Here is a 13,314-nt window from a genome sequence, read left to right as displayed (position 1 = left end):
TTTCGGCCAATCGTTATGTTTACATTCGTAAGTTCTCATGGTTTAAGAGCTGATTTTTCGATGCTGTCGGTCAAGGTTTAGCTCTATTGTCCTCAGGAGTATAAATAAAGCTCAATTTTAAGTATTTCTCAGTTGCAGAAAGAGCCGACCTGGAGCCAGGTCACCCTCACCCACGGGAATTGAACAATTTCCACCGGGCTCACACGGAGTTCTAGATTGTGACCTTGCCACGTTTGTAAAAGGTATGTCCATTTGTTAATTTATTCCAGGGTCCGTCTCCAGACATTTAGGGATCACTATTGGCTCTTTTCGTTTGCTTTTTCATTTAAAGCACAACGCGAAGTATTTAATTCACATTTTGGCTATCGTTTGGGTTATTTTCATGTAATTTATAATGAAGTAACTTATTTTTGAAGCTTCATTCAGTTTTTCTGAGGTCTTTAGACATATTTTTGATAAAGCTTATTTTCAAAGGTGCTAATAATTGTTGAATATTATTATTTTTGATACTAAACTTTACATTCACCATTGTTATATTGTAAAATAAATATATTTGTGTTGAAGCTTGCTAATTTAGCCTATTGAAAGTTCAGCCATGTGCTTCAAATGAATCCAGAGGTCGAATCAAGGTTAACAATATATGGATATGGGGAAAGGTCACTGAATATTTAGCCCTATTTGGGAACTTTCCTTGGCCCCGTATGTTACACATGTTTTAATTTATTTGATTTGATGAACAACGAACGTTAAAATCCCTATAGTCAGATCTAGTCAATCCAAAAACCTAAACGAGTTTTTGTGTGCATTTTTCAGTTAAAAGAGAGAACTATCAATGTTGTAGGCAACATAATTCCCAAGGACAGTCAACTTGCCGATAATGCCCTCAACTTTTTTTTATTGGAAGTATCTGAAGTGGGCATTACCCAATCACTAACATGTGGTAATGCCTTTTGACATTTTAACGCACATTAATGAATACCATGAACATGTTTTAACCAATTAGAATAGCTGATTCTTTTCTGATATTCATTCATTCATTCATTCATGTCTTTAATTCCTCTAATACAGATTACAACATGCGTAAGTATATACAAGAATATCGAGCAATATGTACATGAACACAAAAGATGGGCAGTTATATCATACACCATATCAAAATATCTATATGAGGGAAATAAGTGTAAAAACAAATTATGCAATATTATCAGTAATATTGCGCATCAGATACATTTCAGCACCACATATTCCTGACAGATACACTTGTAGCAGTCGAGCTCAAGATCGACTTTAATATAGAGTTTAACATACGGTTATAGTCTGCAGCAGATCGAACCACATGCGTGAAACACAATGTGCGCAAATCGTTCAATTCAGATTTAACAAGTTCAGTAGACGGTTGTTTCCCAAGCATAACACAGTATAAGACACCTGGGTTATAATAACTCAACTCAACGTATAGATCTAGGGGAAAGTTTTCGATTATCAGATCAAAGAAAATATTACGTTGATCTGCAGTATGACTACATTCGCACGATGAATGCATCATTACGTCAAAAAAAGAACAGTGACATAGGTTACAGTCTTTAACTTCAGCATCAGGTACTGTGACGATTAACTTCGCAATAAAAAATGCCGTTCTTATGTAGTACAATACAGTAAGGCAATTTCTAAATATTTGGTCTCATTTTGTTGAAATAAAGCTGTCTTGAGGCAGTCCGCACAGAAATTTGTTTTGTCATAAAAAAATGCATTTTTTTGAAATACTTGGTGTGTGGAGGTTCAAGTTATTTATAAGTAATTTAGTGATTATTGTTATAAAATCCAGTAGCCATGGTAACATACTGAAAAAAATATTACTGAGTTTTAGTACAAATCAGGGGTGCCTTTCCAAAACTAACAGCCAATTAATATGTTTTATAAAATATCAGGCACTTAGACACTACCACAGGATGAAAGCATGCATGGAGTAGTTGGAAAAAGGCTAAAATTAATAAGACCCTTTTCTATTCATTCTCTCACAATTTTAGTTCCAAAAGTTCGTGCGAAATAAGGTATTTTGAAAATCAGCCATCTGATCCTGAGGAGAGAACCAAATACGGCAGGGGCCTGAAACGTTACGGATACCATTCTTTTAAATTACACCTGTTTACCATTACATATATTACATCTGTCTATGTATAAATGCTTCACTACATTTGAACAATATATCCACCAAATTTCAACTTTTAATTTTAAGTTTTACAAATTTGATCGGGGTAACTTGGTGTGCAAAACAGTGCGTCTTAATGTAACTGTATAGTGCACTCTTAGGTCAAAGAAGACTACGGCCAACACCATATGTCAGCAACAGACATATTCGTATGCACTTGATGGAACCTTGTGAATTCACGATCAGAAACCACACGGTCATGCCATAAAGTTGATAGCGGCAGTCACTGTGTTTCTTCATTGAGATACATAATCGTTAATTTGGTTATAAAAAAATCTCACGAAGATGCCGAAGTATAGACTAGCTGTGTTTAAAATAGAAAGTGGAAAATCCCATTAATGGAATTCCACTTCGGTTTTGAGATATTTATAAAATCGGGTTTTCAATATCTATTTACAGCATACCAAAAATAAACAGATAGACCGTGACATTTGAAATAAGTCTTTTTACATTTTTCTGAAATGAGGTCAGAAACCCGGACTAAACATAACACACTGATGACAATACTTTATATTTTGGATCGTTCCCTTTCAGCTCAAGGTAGTTTATTTTATCTTTCTCGTGGATAATAAAAACAATGTGTAATAGAATTATTAGATGATTCTTACCTTTCTCACAACTCCTAGCTTGAAACAAAATCAACAAGCCACGAACATCGTCAGTGGAAATTCACAGCGCAACAACGAATTAGATTCCTGTCACGTGGGTTAAGTAATTTATATAACAGATAATAATCATGAATTATTGAACGTTCATGAGTTATTGAACGGCTATAAAAAGTAAAGGATACCAAGAGTATCAGCTGCAGAGCATTTTCCTTGTTAGCTTTATGGGGACGATGATATCTTGTCCAATGGAGACTTTACATTATATTTCAGGTTTGAATATGCAATACATGTACAAGGTTATAGGTCTTTAGTCAAAGGAATAATTGTGCAAAAATGCAGAATTCGGAACGTGCACATTTTTAAACGTCATTTTTTAATGTCCCTGTGGAAACTCTGCAACAATAATCATGTAGGAAACAGAAACATACACCATGAGGCGTAGTTGATGACTAAAGCATGTGAAGTATTGTTTAACAATTTTTAAAAAATAATCGAGAGACAGTGGAAACTAATTTTGGGAATACTGATATGTTTTTTTTTCGATTACATTTCCGGGAATTTTTTATGCCCTTTCCAGAAATTCGGAGCAAGAAATATTATTTCCGGGAAGAATGGACAAAACAAGGTATTATTTGAATTCAAATTATTTTTTCATGTATGAATATAAGTGAAACAGAAACTCCTACTTAGGGGGTAAATCATCCCGTCTTAGGGGGTTAAAAGTTTCCCTGCCTTATATTACTCAAATAATTAACCCACAGCCATGCCAGCATGAGTTATCTCCTTAGTAACGCGGTTAGTTATACAAATTATTTTTTACTTGTTTTCAAAATTCCAAAATATAATACTTAATTGAAACCGTTTACTAGCTTATGGTGATTTACCCTAGTACATTGTGCTACACATGTACGTAGAAGTTCTAATTTATGAATCCTGAAAGAAATAGGCAGCACACTTACAATAGTTACATTTTTCACAAGTCAAGAAGCTATTTTGTTTATAGTATCAATAGTTAAAATTGGACACGCCAAGAAGCTACTTTGAGCATAAAATTTGTTTTTAGGCAGCAAATATCAATAGTTTCATTTGGATGGACATAGTTACATTAGCTTCTTTGTGCATTGGCTTTTCTGTGGCACAAATTCAATACTTATATATGGACAAGTCAAGAGAGTACTTTGTGCGTGAAATTTGTTTTTAGGCAGTTCATATCAATAGTTACTTTTGGATGGACATGCCAAGAAGCTACTTTGAGCATTAGTTTTCGAGGTTAACGTGAGAATGTATTGATTTTTATGCTTATTTAATTACACAGAAAGAGCATAAGTTACCAGTATTTAAAATTTTAATTTATACTAAGATTCACATGAATTAATGTGAATTCTCGGAAATGATTGTCGCCCTGAGATATCGAATGTGTTCTATTCAAAGATCATCAAAAGATTTAAATTATCTGATCCCCTGATCAGAGGTGAATTTCTTTTACATGATTCTGTATTATAAGTCGCTAATAGTGTTGGCGAATTCTTGCACTCGTAATTTCTGTATTTAATATTAGCATACGATTTGCATTAATGTGTTGTTATACGCCACATAAACCAGCAGATCTTCGCCATGATCACCGCCACAGTGTCACAGTTCTAGCTTTATACAAGATAAAAATGTACCTCTTAAATATCACACACGTGTGTTCTACGTGTGTTTCTTGCTTGTATGAGAACGGGAAGTTTACAAAATAACATTACCCGGTTTCCGATTCAGGCACTGAGGCTAGTTACAAGACTATAAATAGGTCATATTCATTATATATTTATGAATATTCAATGCTAGCTGCTAAATCTGTTTCATAAACTGATTCGCTGTCAATATCATAAGCGACCCAAAGATCGCTACAACGTACTTTTTTATCAATTTAGATCGAAGATCAGAATTGATATAGCTTTCGCCAGAGCCTTTAAATTTGTAAAGCCTGATAGCATTTGCAATTTTCTTACACTGCCGCTGGAAAGTAGTTCCTTTGGCAAACCCTATTAAGGTCCAAATACAGAAAGTTGGGTCACCTTTAATTTGCAGGTATTCTAATTTATCAAGTTCAACTGTATGTTATTTACGCCAATAAACAATCCAAATAAACGTATTTTACTACGAACTAAATATGCTTATTAATTTGGTTTGCATTTACAACCATCCAAATAAAAATAGTTGATCTCTAATCTCTTATCAATACCTGTTTATTTCTATGCATTTACCCGAATAAACCAGTCGTCCATTGTCGATAATAAAAGTTGCCTATTTATTTTTAGACACGTAATAAACCATTTGATGTTTAGCTAGAAATAAAATTCTGCGAGATTATAAAAAGTCATCAATTATAGAATTGAAAAATAAAGAAGATGCTAAGTACTATTTGGAATAGCTGTCCTCAGATATTTCACGAAGGCCTTTGCACATAAAAGAGGAGGTGGTCCTGATCAATTAACTTGTATAAAAAGGGATTTAAGGTATTATTTTCGCTCATAACCCCCGAAACCATCCTCACATATCATTCATGCACTGTATCATGTATTTTTATTACGGTTACCGCATCGTGACATCGGAAGTCCGGAGATGACAAATAAAAATGAAATTTTGCATATACGATAGCATAGGAATTTCGATAATACATTTTCCGGGAATTGTGTCATTTTTTTGCTGTTGTTACTGCTTTTTTTCTAATCATTCCAAATCTACTTGACTATTTTGGCCATGTGTATGTTATTATTATTGAGCTGTAGGTGCATGGCTAACGTTTCTGCACTAGACACGATTGTTTAAATTATACTATAAGACTTTATCGTTTACAGGTATGTTAATTTACGTGTCTTTGGAACTATGAGTCCAGAAACTAAGCGCTTTTACGTGACACATAGGTGTCTATGGAATAACTTGAATGTCGATAAAATGAATTTTACCTGAAAATCTAAAAAAAAAACTGAGAATGGCTAACAAGTAGTTTGTAGTTCATTTATGCACTATGTCGGAGAGTTTTGTATATATATTCATCTAGGTGTTCCATGTAAACCGATATCGAACTTGAATTTTACGCAAACTGGCGCACTGTTATGATGCATCATGAATTTTGGTGTGTATGTGTGTTTTTTAAATGTCCTTCGTTATCGGAATGGTGAATTAAAAAATAAAACAAAGAGTTTAATATTAACCATTTATGACATTAAGCTTGTGTTGAGATACGTTTGAGTTCGGTCCGCGTACTTTCCTTTTATTCCATATTTTTTGCGCTTTGACGATTATTTGAGACGTGAAAATTCAAACGATCGATATAAATTGATTCAGTATATGAGTACTTTGATAAAAACATATCATACTCATGTCTATACGTGTTTTTTGCTTGTATTAGAATGGGAATTTACATTAAAAGATGAAATGATCGGTTAGCATTGAATTAATGTAATATTACCCAGTTTCCGATTCAAACACAGGCGTTCGCTACAATTGATTACATAAAGTTCATATATGTTACCAGGACACCAATATCTACAAAATAGCCATTCGGGTCAAGACGGTCACGAAAGAGTACGCAATGACATCAAGGGAACCAAGATTTTAATGGAAGTCACGAGATTTTAGAGTATATATCGCATTTGTACCATTTCGGATGTTTAAAATAAGTCAAAATCAGTGACAGTGAATATTTGACGATTAGCGTTTTTGGAGACTTCAGTCTTTGATTTTTATTTTGCAATGTTGTTTTAATGCAAAACAAAAGACAAATTAAATTGGAATATAGTAAACAGTGCTCCTTAATATTTAACATGTTTTCAAAAATATTTGTACGGTTTTGCGTTACGTTGACCACTCGTGATTGGATAGAACCTTCGTCCAAATAATCGAAGCAGCAATATGCAAATTAAGAAAATTCATCTGCCATTGATGAAAATATTCGAATGAAATGTACGAATGACCATAAAAGGAAAATACACCCACCAATGCATGTTGCAGAATAACGATGAGACTGATAGTTTTATCAATGAAACGAAATGACCTTAAAAGGAAAATCCATCCACCAATGCGTGTTGCTGAATGACGATGAGACTGATCGTTTTATCAATGAAACGACGCACGTTTTAAACAATTTGGCCTGAATAGTTCAATCTCGCTACCGGCTAGTGTGATCAGGACGCCAAGAAAAAAATAGATTTCACATAGTAACCACTGAATGATTTTCAAAATAACTTCGCACAAATACAGTTCGATACAAAGATTAATTTATTGCCCCCTTAATGTAGATAAGCAGAATCATACAAAAATATTATAAGCGCCAGTAACCGTCTATGATTATTTAGATGGTCAGTGGATCTGTTGGAGGGATTCGGCTAACGCCTCACCCAACAAATTTACTGCCCGTCTAAATAACCATAGGCGGGAGCATATAACTTATGATATATATAATTACCACGCCTTATGTGATCATGCATTACTGCGACTATATGCTTATAGGTAAGGACGGTAAATCGATATTTGTGCCTCTGAACGATGGACACGTTCCGATATAATGAATTAAGGGTAATAACAAAATTACAGAACTAATAAACTCTGGGCAATAGTTATAGGAATACGGAAAAAGGAAAGTCCGTATAACAAATCGCAATTTCAAGGTAAAAACCGTAAAGGTTGGAAACCATTGCAATGGTCCTGACTTGGTACAAGCAGGTTTTATAGCGCGCTCAACTGGCCTCTAAATACAAGTTAAATACAAGGGAAAGCAAGAAGACACCAGATTCTCAATAACTTTGTGGAGATGATACATAAATAAGTAACAGATGGACAACCATTGGATCAATGTCCTACTACTCTAATACAAACATTTCGAGTTGAAATTTAAGCTTCAAATAATACATTTGTGAAAAGATAAAAAATACCAGTAGTCTTGTATAAAGTATATGTAGACTTTAGTAAGTATAACCACATAATTAGGTAATCCATAGCTTTAATTTATCTGATGTCTGAACTGGGTCATCATGCACCATAGGAAAAGACATGAAAACTTGCAGAGGTAATTTCACTTTAGCCAGAGTGTGTCTCTGAGAAGTCATGTTCTAATGATGTTAGAATGTTAGAAATTCATGAGTTAATCTTATGAAATACTTTAAAATATACGCTACCAAATAAATAATTAAATGGATTACTAATAAGCAAATGAGTGTGTCTCCTCAATTTATAAACTTAAGACTTTGAGTTAGTCTCATAAGATGAATATTTATGTATAAAGTATCAACTGAATGTATCAACATATACTCAAATAAACGTAGTTAATCTGTGTGTCGGATTTCACTTTGCTACAACATTTCGGTTACTTTTTAAAATTTAATATGCAAGAAAATTTATTTCTGGAAAAAAGATGTTTGAACCGGTTTCAAGCTATTTTTCCTTCGTTTAAAAGCACACAGATAATTTAAGCGGTAATTAACACATTGTGACAATTCATGTTTGTTAAGCCATGCAGTAGAAAAATTCTTTTTACCATGAAAGAAAATCAATTAATAGGTTAAATCAAAATATTTCAAAGAATTCATAACATAGCGACGGGCCAAATTATTCCTTTAAACCAGATAACCTGCGTTAAGTTTGAATAGTGTTGTCATCGCTTAAAATAGTTATGGGAATTCGTTTTTATAAATTTAGAATAGACACTTTTATAAGCTCCAGCACAATATAAAAGTAACTTATTTAGGCTCATACGTTAAACTTTCACTTAACGGTATAAAATAAAGAACATCGATCTGGTACAGTATTGACAAGAGTAATCAAGGGAACCAAGGTTATAGCGGTAATCAAGAGAATGTAATCCAGGGACAAAGACTAGACATGGAAAACAGACATACACAACAAAGAACATAAAGTAACTAAAATCATACATACAAAGTAACAAAAGCAAATGTGCAATTCGGATTCCACTAAAAACTGGGAGCATGGACCCGGTGCACCGGTAGGGTAAGCGTCCTCTGCTTTTCTAGAAACACCCGCCGAGTAGCTCATAAAAAGTCAAGTCCGGGGTAGACAAACGACGAAAGGAAAACTATGACCCGTTGAATAAATCAGTTTTCATGGTGCTGATGGATACACCATAACGATCCACGAGTTCATGATGACGACCATAAAACTTCTGTAGTGATGACTTCAATCTTGTAGCAACATAACCCTGTTCCAGAAGCCTATTTGTTAGAGTTCTAGCGCGATACAAAAAGTCTGCGTAGCTTCGGCAAGCTCTGGCATAACGTGTGAGTTGTGATATGAACACTCCATACGCAGGAGCCGAAGGGATGATGCCACAGATGAAAGGAAAGTTGACAATTCTGAATGAAAAGTCATCACGTTTGTTGTAAAGTTTGGTCAATAGGAAGTACTCTACGACATTATATTTTTTCTTGTTTCTATAAACAATATCAGATATGCCATTAATGGAAAACATGTTTAGAATATTAGCGTTATTGTAAAACATTAATGCATTGTTCGATTTAATAAATTGTACCAAGTTTATTGAATCAAAGAAAGGAAATTTACATTTTTGTAATGGCAAATTTTTCAATACATGTAGTTTTAGGAAATTTATGATTTAATTATAGTTTCGATAAAAAACCTGTGAATATATTTAACAGGCAAAAGGACATTTACACTGACTAAATATAGTAATAATCCTGTAATAAGAAAACGTTTATTATAAAACTAGCCCCTACTACTGAAGTAAAGGGATACGTCATGCCTTCATGACTAAAGGGGTTAGTAAGTTATTAAATCCTTGCCTTTTAATATCCATCTAACCTAGCCCATAATTAACATTTTACGAACTATCGAACTATTTTTACTTATTCTACTTCCAAATTTAAATAACATCTTGTTGCAACCCATTTATTAGCTTTCGATTATTCATCCTTGCGCATTGTGCTTAACCTGTACATCAAAGTCCTGGATTAATATGGGGTAGGCGTTGCCTAAATCAGCGAGCACCGTGAGCTTTACCATACGTGGACCGTCTGTGTGAGACTCGAAAAAATAATTCAGTACTTTACAAAGAGGGGGGTTAACCGGGATGAAAATTTTTGCTTCGCAAGTGCAATATTTTTATTTTTAGTTGAGCAGCAAGCAAAATCAAAATTTCAATTTGAAAATCTGACTTGTTAATTAGTGGGGGATTTTTTTTCGTAAATGAATAACTTGAAATCCCCCCTAAAAAAAAGTTCCAACCCCATACCCCTTTCCCCTCGCTCTCAAGATGGTCGATAACTTTATAGCACTTCGCAATACTTCACATTTTTTTTATCCCTTAAGGGCATCTCTTGCAGCATCCATTACAGTTTTGGCCGGTGAGATCAATCTGTACAGATACCGGAAATATTGCAATTCTCTACGGATTGTGGGAATATTTTACAGAAAATATGTTTTCTAAAATATTTTATATTTTATCGGCGGGTGTTTCTAGAAAAGCAGAGGACGCTTACCCTACCGGTGACCTAGTCCATGCTCCCAGTTTTTAGTGGAGTCCGAGTTGCTCATTTACTTTTGTTACTTTGTATGTATGATTTTAGTTACTTTATGTTCTTTGTTGTGCGCGGTGCTCGCTATGAATCTTGAAAGATATAGGCAGCACATATTAAAAAAAATGATATGAAGAGGGACTTGAAGCCCTCTTTCTGCTAGCTACACTAGTGGACCGAATTGTTTTCAGAGACTTATCAGTCAGCATCTTCTTCATCAAGACTATTTTATGCTTAAGTGCTTGTTCCCAATTCTTCATAATATGCAAAGTTTAGAATTGAAATGGTACATGTTCTAATCAGGCCATAATTGACAAACCTACAATCACAATATAGCAGTGACGAATGTTCGGAATAATCAGCCTTATTGGCATTGCACATCGTTTTCTCAAAATAATGATAAAGATGTGAAATGTAGTTTCTGATAATTTATAACTTAACAACTGATCCTCATTTTACCAACGAAAACTACTGAATCAACACAGCGATCAGTATAACAATGTTGAGAGAAGCAAACATTTAATTGTACATCGTTGCTCCAAAATGACGGTACACCTAAGATACAAATATGTAGTTCTTGGTAGAGTTTCCTCATACATTGTAAAAAAAATCCAAATAATCTTCCACATATACTGTAGAAGATGTTTTCAAAATGCTCAATTTATGATCGACAACATATTTGTCCAGTGTGATAGACACGTTCTTCAACAAACGATAGGCATTCCAATGGGAACAAGTTGTGATCCTCTACTTGCTAACCTATTCCTTAACTCTTATTAGGCTGACTTTACAGCCGATCTGATCCCAAAAAGGAACATCGTTTAGCCAGATCCTTTCATCCCATATTCCGCTCAATAGATGACGTATTTTCGTTAAACAATGCTAGTTTCGGGGATTTGATACATCGCACCTACCCGAAAGAATTTGAGATAAAGGATACTACAGACACTGTTATGTCAGCCTCATATCTTGACCTACACTTAGAGATCGATGGAAAAGGAAAACTATTGCCCAAACTATACGACAAACGCGATGACTTTTTATTCTATATTGTCAACTTTTCTTTCATCTGTGGCAACATCCCTTCAAGATCTGCGTATGGAGTTTTCATATCACAACTCGTACGTTATTTCAGAGCTTGCTGTAACTACGCAGACTTTTTGTATCGCGCTAGATTTCTTACAATATGGCCTCTGGAACAGGGTTATCTAGCTACAAGATTAAAGTCATTACTACAGAAGTTTTATGGTCGTCATCATGAACTCTTGGATCGTTATGGTGTATCCATCTGCACCATGAAAACTGATTGGCTCAACGCGTCATAGTTTTCATATTATCTTTCATCTAACCCGGATTTGACTTTTTTTTAGCAACTCGGCGGGTGTTTCTAGAAATGCAGAGGACGCTTACCCTACCGGTGCACCTGGATTACATTCTTTTGATTACCGCTATAACCTTGGTTCCCTTGATTACTCTTCCATGTCTGGTCTTTGTCCTGGATTACATTCCTGGAAGAGTAATCAAGGGAACCAAGGTCATAGCGGTAAACAAAAGAATGTAATCCAGGGACAAAGACCAGATATGGAAGAGTAATCAAGGGAACCAAGGTTATAGCGGTAATCAAAAGAATGTAATCCAGGGACAAAGACCAGACATGGAAAACAGACACACACAACAAAGAACATAAAGTAACTAAAATCATAAAAACAAAGTAACAAAAGCAAATGAGCAACTTGGACTTCACTAAAAACTGGGAGCATAGACCAGGTGCACTGGCAGGGCAAGCGTCCTCTGCTTTTCTAGAAACACCCGCCGAGTTGCTCATAAAAAGTCAAGTCCGGGGTAGATAAACGAGGAAAGGAAAACTGACCCGTTGAATAAATCAGTTTTCATGGTGCAGATGGATACACCATAACGATCCACGAGTTCATGATGACGACCATAAAACTTCTGTAGTGATGACTTCAATCTTGTAGCACCATAACCCTGTTCCAAAAGCCTATTTGTTAGAGTTCTAGCGCGATACAAAAAGTCTGCGTAGTTTCGGCAAGCTCTGGCATAACGTGTGAGTTGTGATATGAACACTCTATACGCAGGTGCCGAAGGGATGTTGCCACAGATGAAAGGAAAGTTGACAATTCAGAATGAAACATCATCACGTCTGTCGTAAAGTTTGGTCAATAGTTTTCCTTTACCATCGATTTTTAAGTGTAGGTCAAGATATGAAGCTGACTTCACAGTGTCTGTAGTATCCTTTATCTCAGGTTCTTTAGGGTAGATGCGATGTATCAAATCCCCGAAATTAGGATTGTTTAAAGATAATACGTCATCTTTATAGCGGAAACTGAGATTGAAGGATCTAGCCAAACGATATTCTTTCTTTCTGATCAGATCAGCTATAAAGTCAGCCTCATAAGAGTGAAGGAATAGGTCAGCAAGTAAAGGAGCACAATTTGTTCCCATTGGAATGCCAACCGTTTGTTGAAAAACACGTCCACCACACTGGACAAATACGTTGTCGATTAAAAATTAAAAATTCCATCATTTTGTAAACATCTTCCTCTGTATATTTGGAAGATGATTTGGAATTATTTCTTACAAAGTATTAGGAATCTCTACCAAGAACTAGCCCCTCCCATTGGAGTAAGGGGATATGTCATGCCTTCATGACTAAAGGGGTTAGTAAGATATCAAATCCTTGCCTTTTAATTTTCATCTAACCTTACTCGTTGACCATGCCAGCATGAATAACTATTTTTACTTATTCTAATTCCAAATTCAATTGATGCCTTGTTGCAACCCATTTATTAGCTTCCGATTATTTATTTTTATTTGCAAGGAGATGTTCTTAACCCCATTCTTTTTAATTTATATATAAATGATTTAATTTCAAATCTTAGTGAAGGCTGGGTTGATCCTGTCATTATCGGAAATATCTCAATTAACTCAATACTATACGCAGATG

General features: G+C 34.8%; 1 protein-coding gene across 5 annotated transcripts in view; it reads right to left on the bottom strand.

Moving 5' to 3' along the window:
* LOC148615186 (baculoviral IAP repeat-containing protein 3-like) overlaps positions 1–8,724 on the bottom strand; it is a 45,463-nt gene extending 36,739 nt beyond the window's left edge. For 3 of the 5 annotated variants that reach the window (XM_088589843.1, XM_088589844.1, XM_088589845.1), the window contains exon 1: positions 2,818–8,724. The gene's annotated coding sequence lies outside the window, so the exon portion shown is untranslated. The remainder of the gene's footprint in view (positions 1–2,817) is intronic. The other 2 variants (XM_088589848.1, XM_088589849.1) reach the window with 2 other exon arrangements.
* Between the last annotated feature and the right edge of the window lie 4,590 nt (positions 8,725–13,314).

Source organism: Perna viridis, chromosome 6, assembly GCF_037379345.1.
Source record: "Perna viridis isolate PV_CMFRI_1.1 ecotype Kerala chromosome 6, ASM3737934v1, whole genome shotgun sequence".
Classification (NCBI taxonomy): domain Eukaryota; kingdom Metazoa; phylum Mollusca; class Bivalvia; order Mytilida; family Mytilidae; genus Perna; species Perna viridis.
Note: the sequence above shows the minus strand (reverse complement) of the source record. Positions and strands in the feature narration are given on the sequence as shown.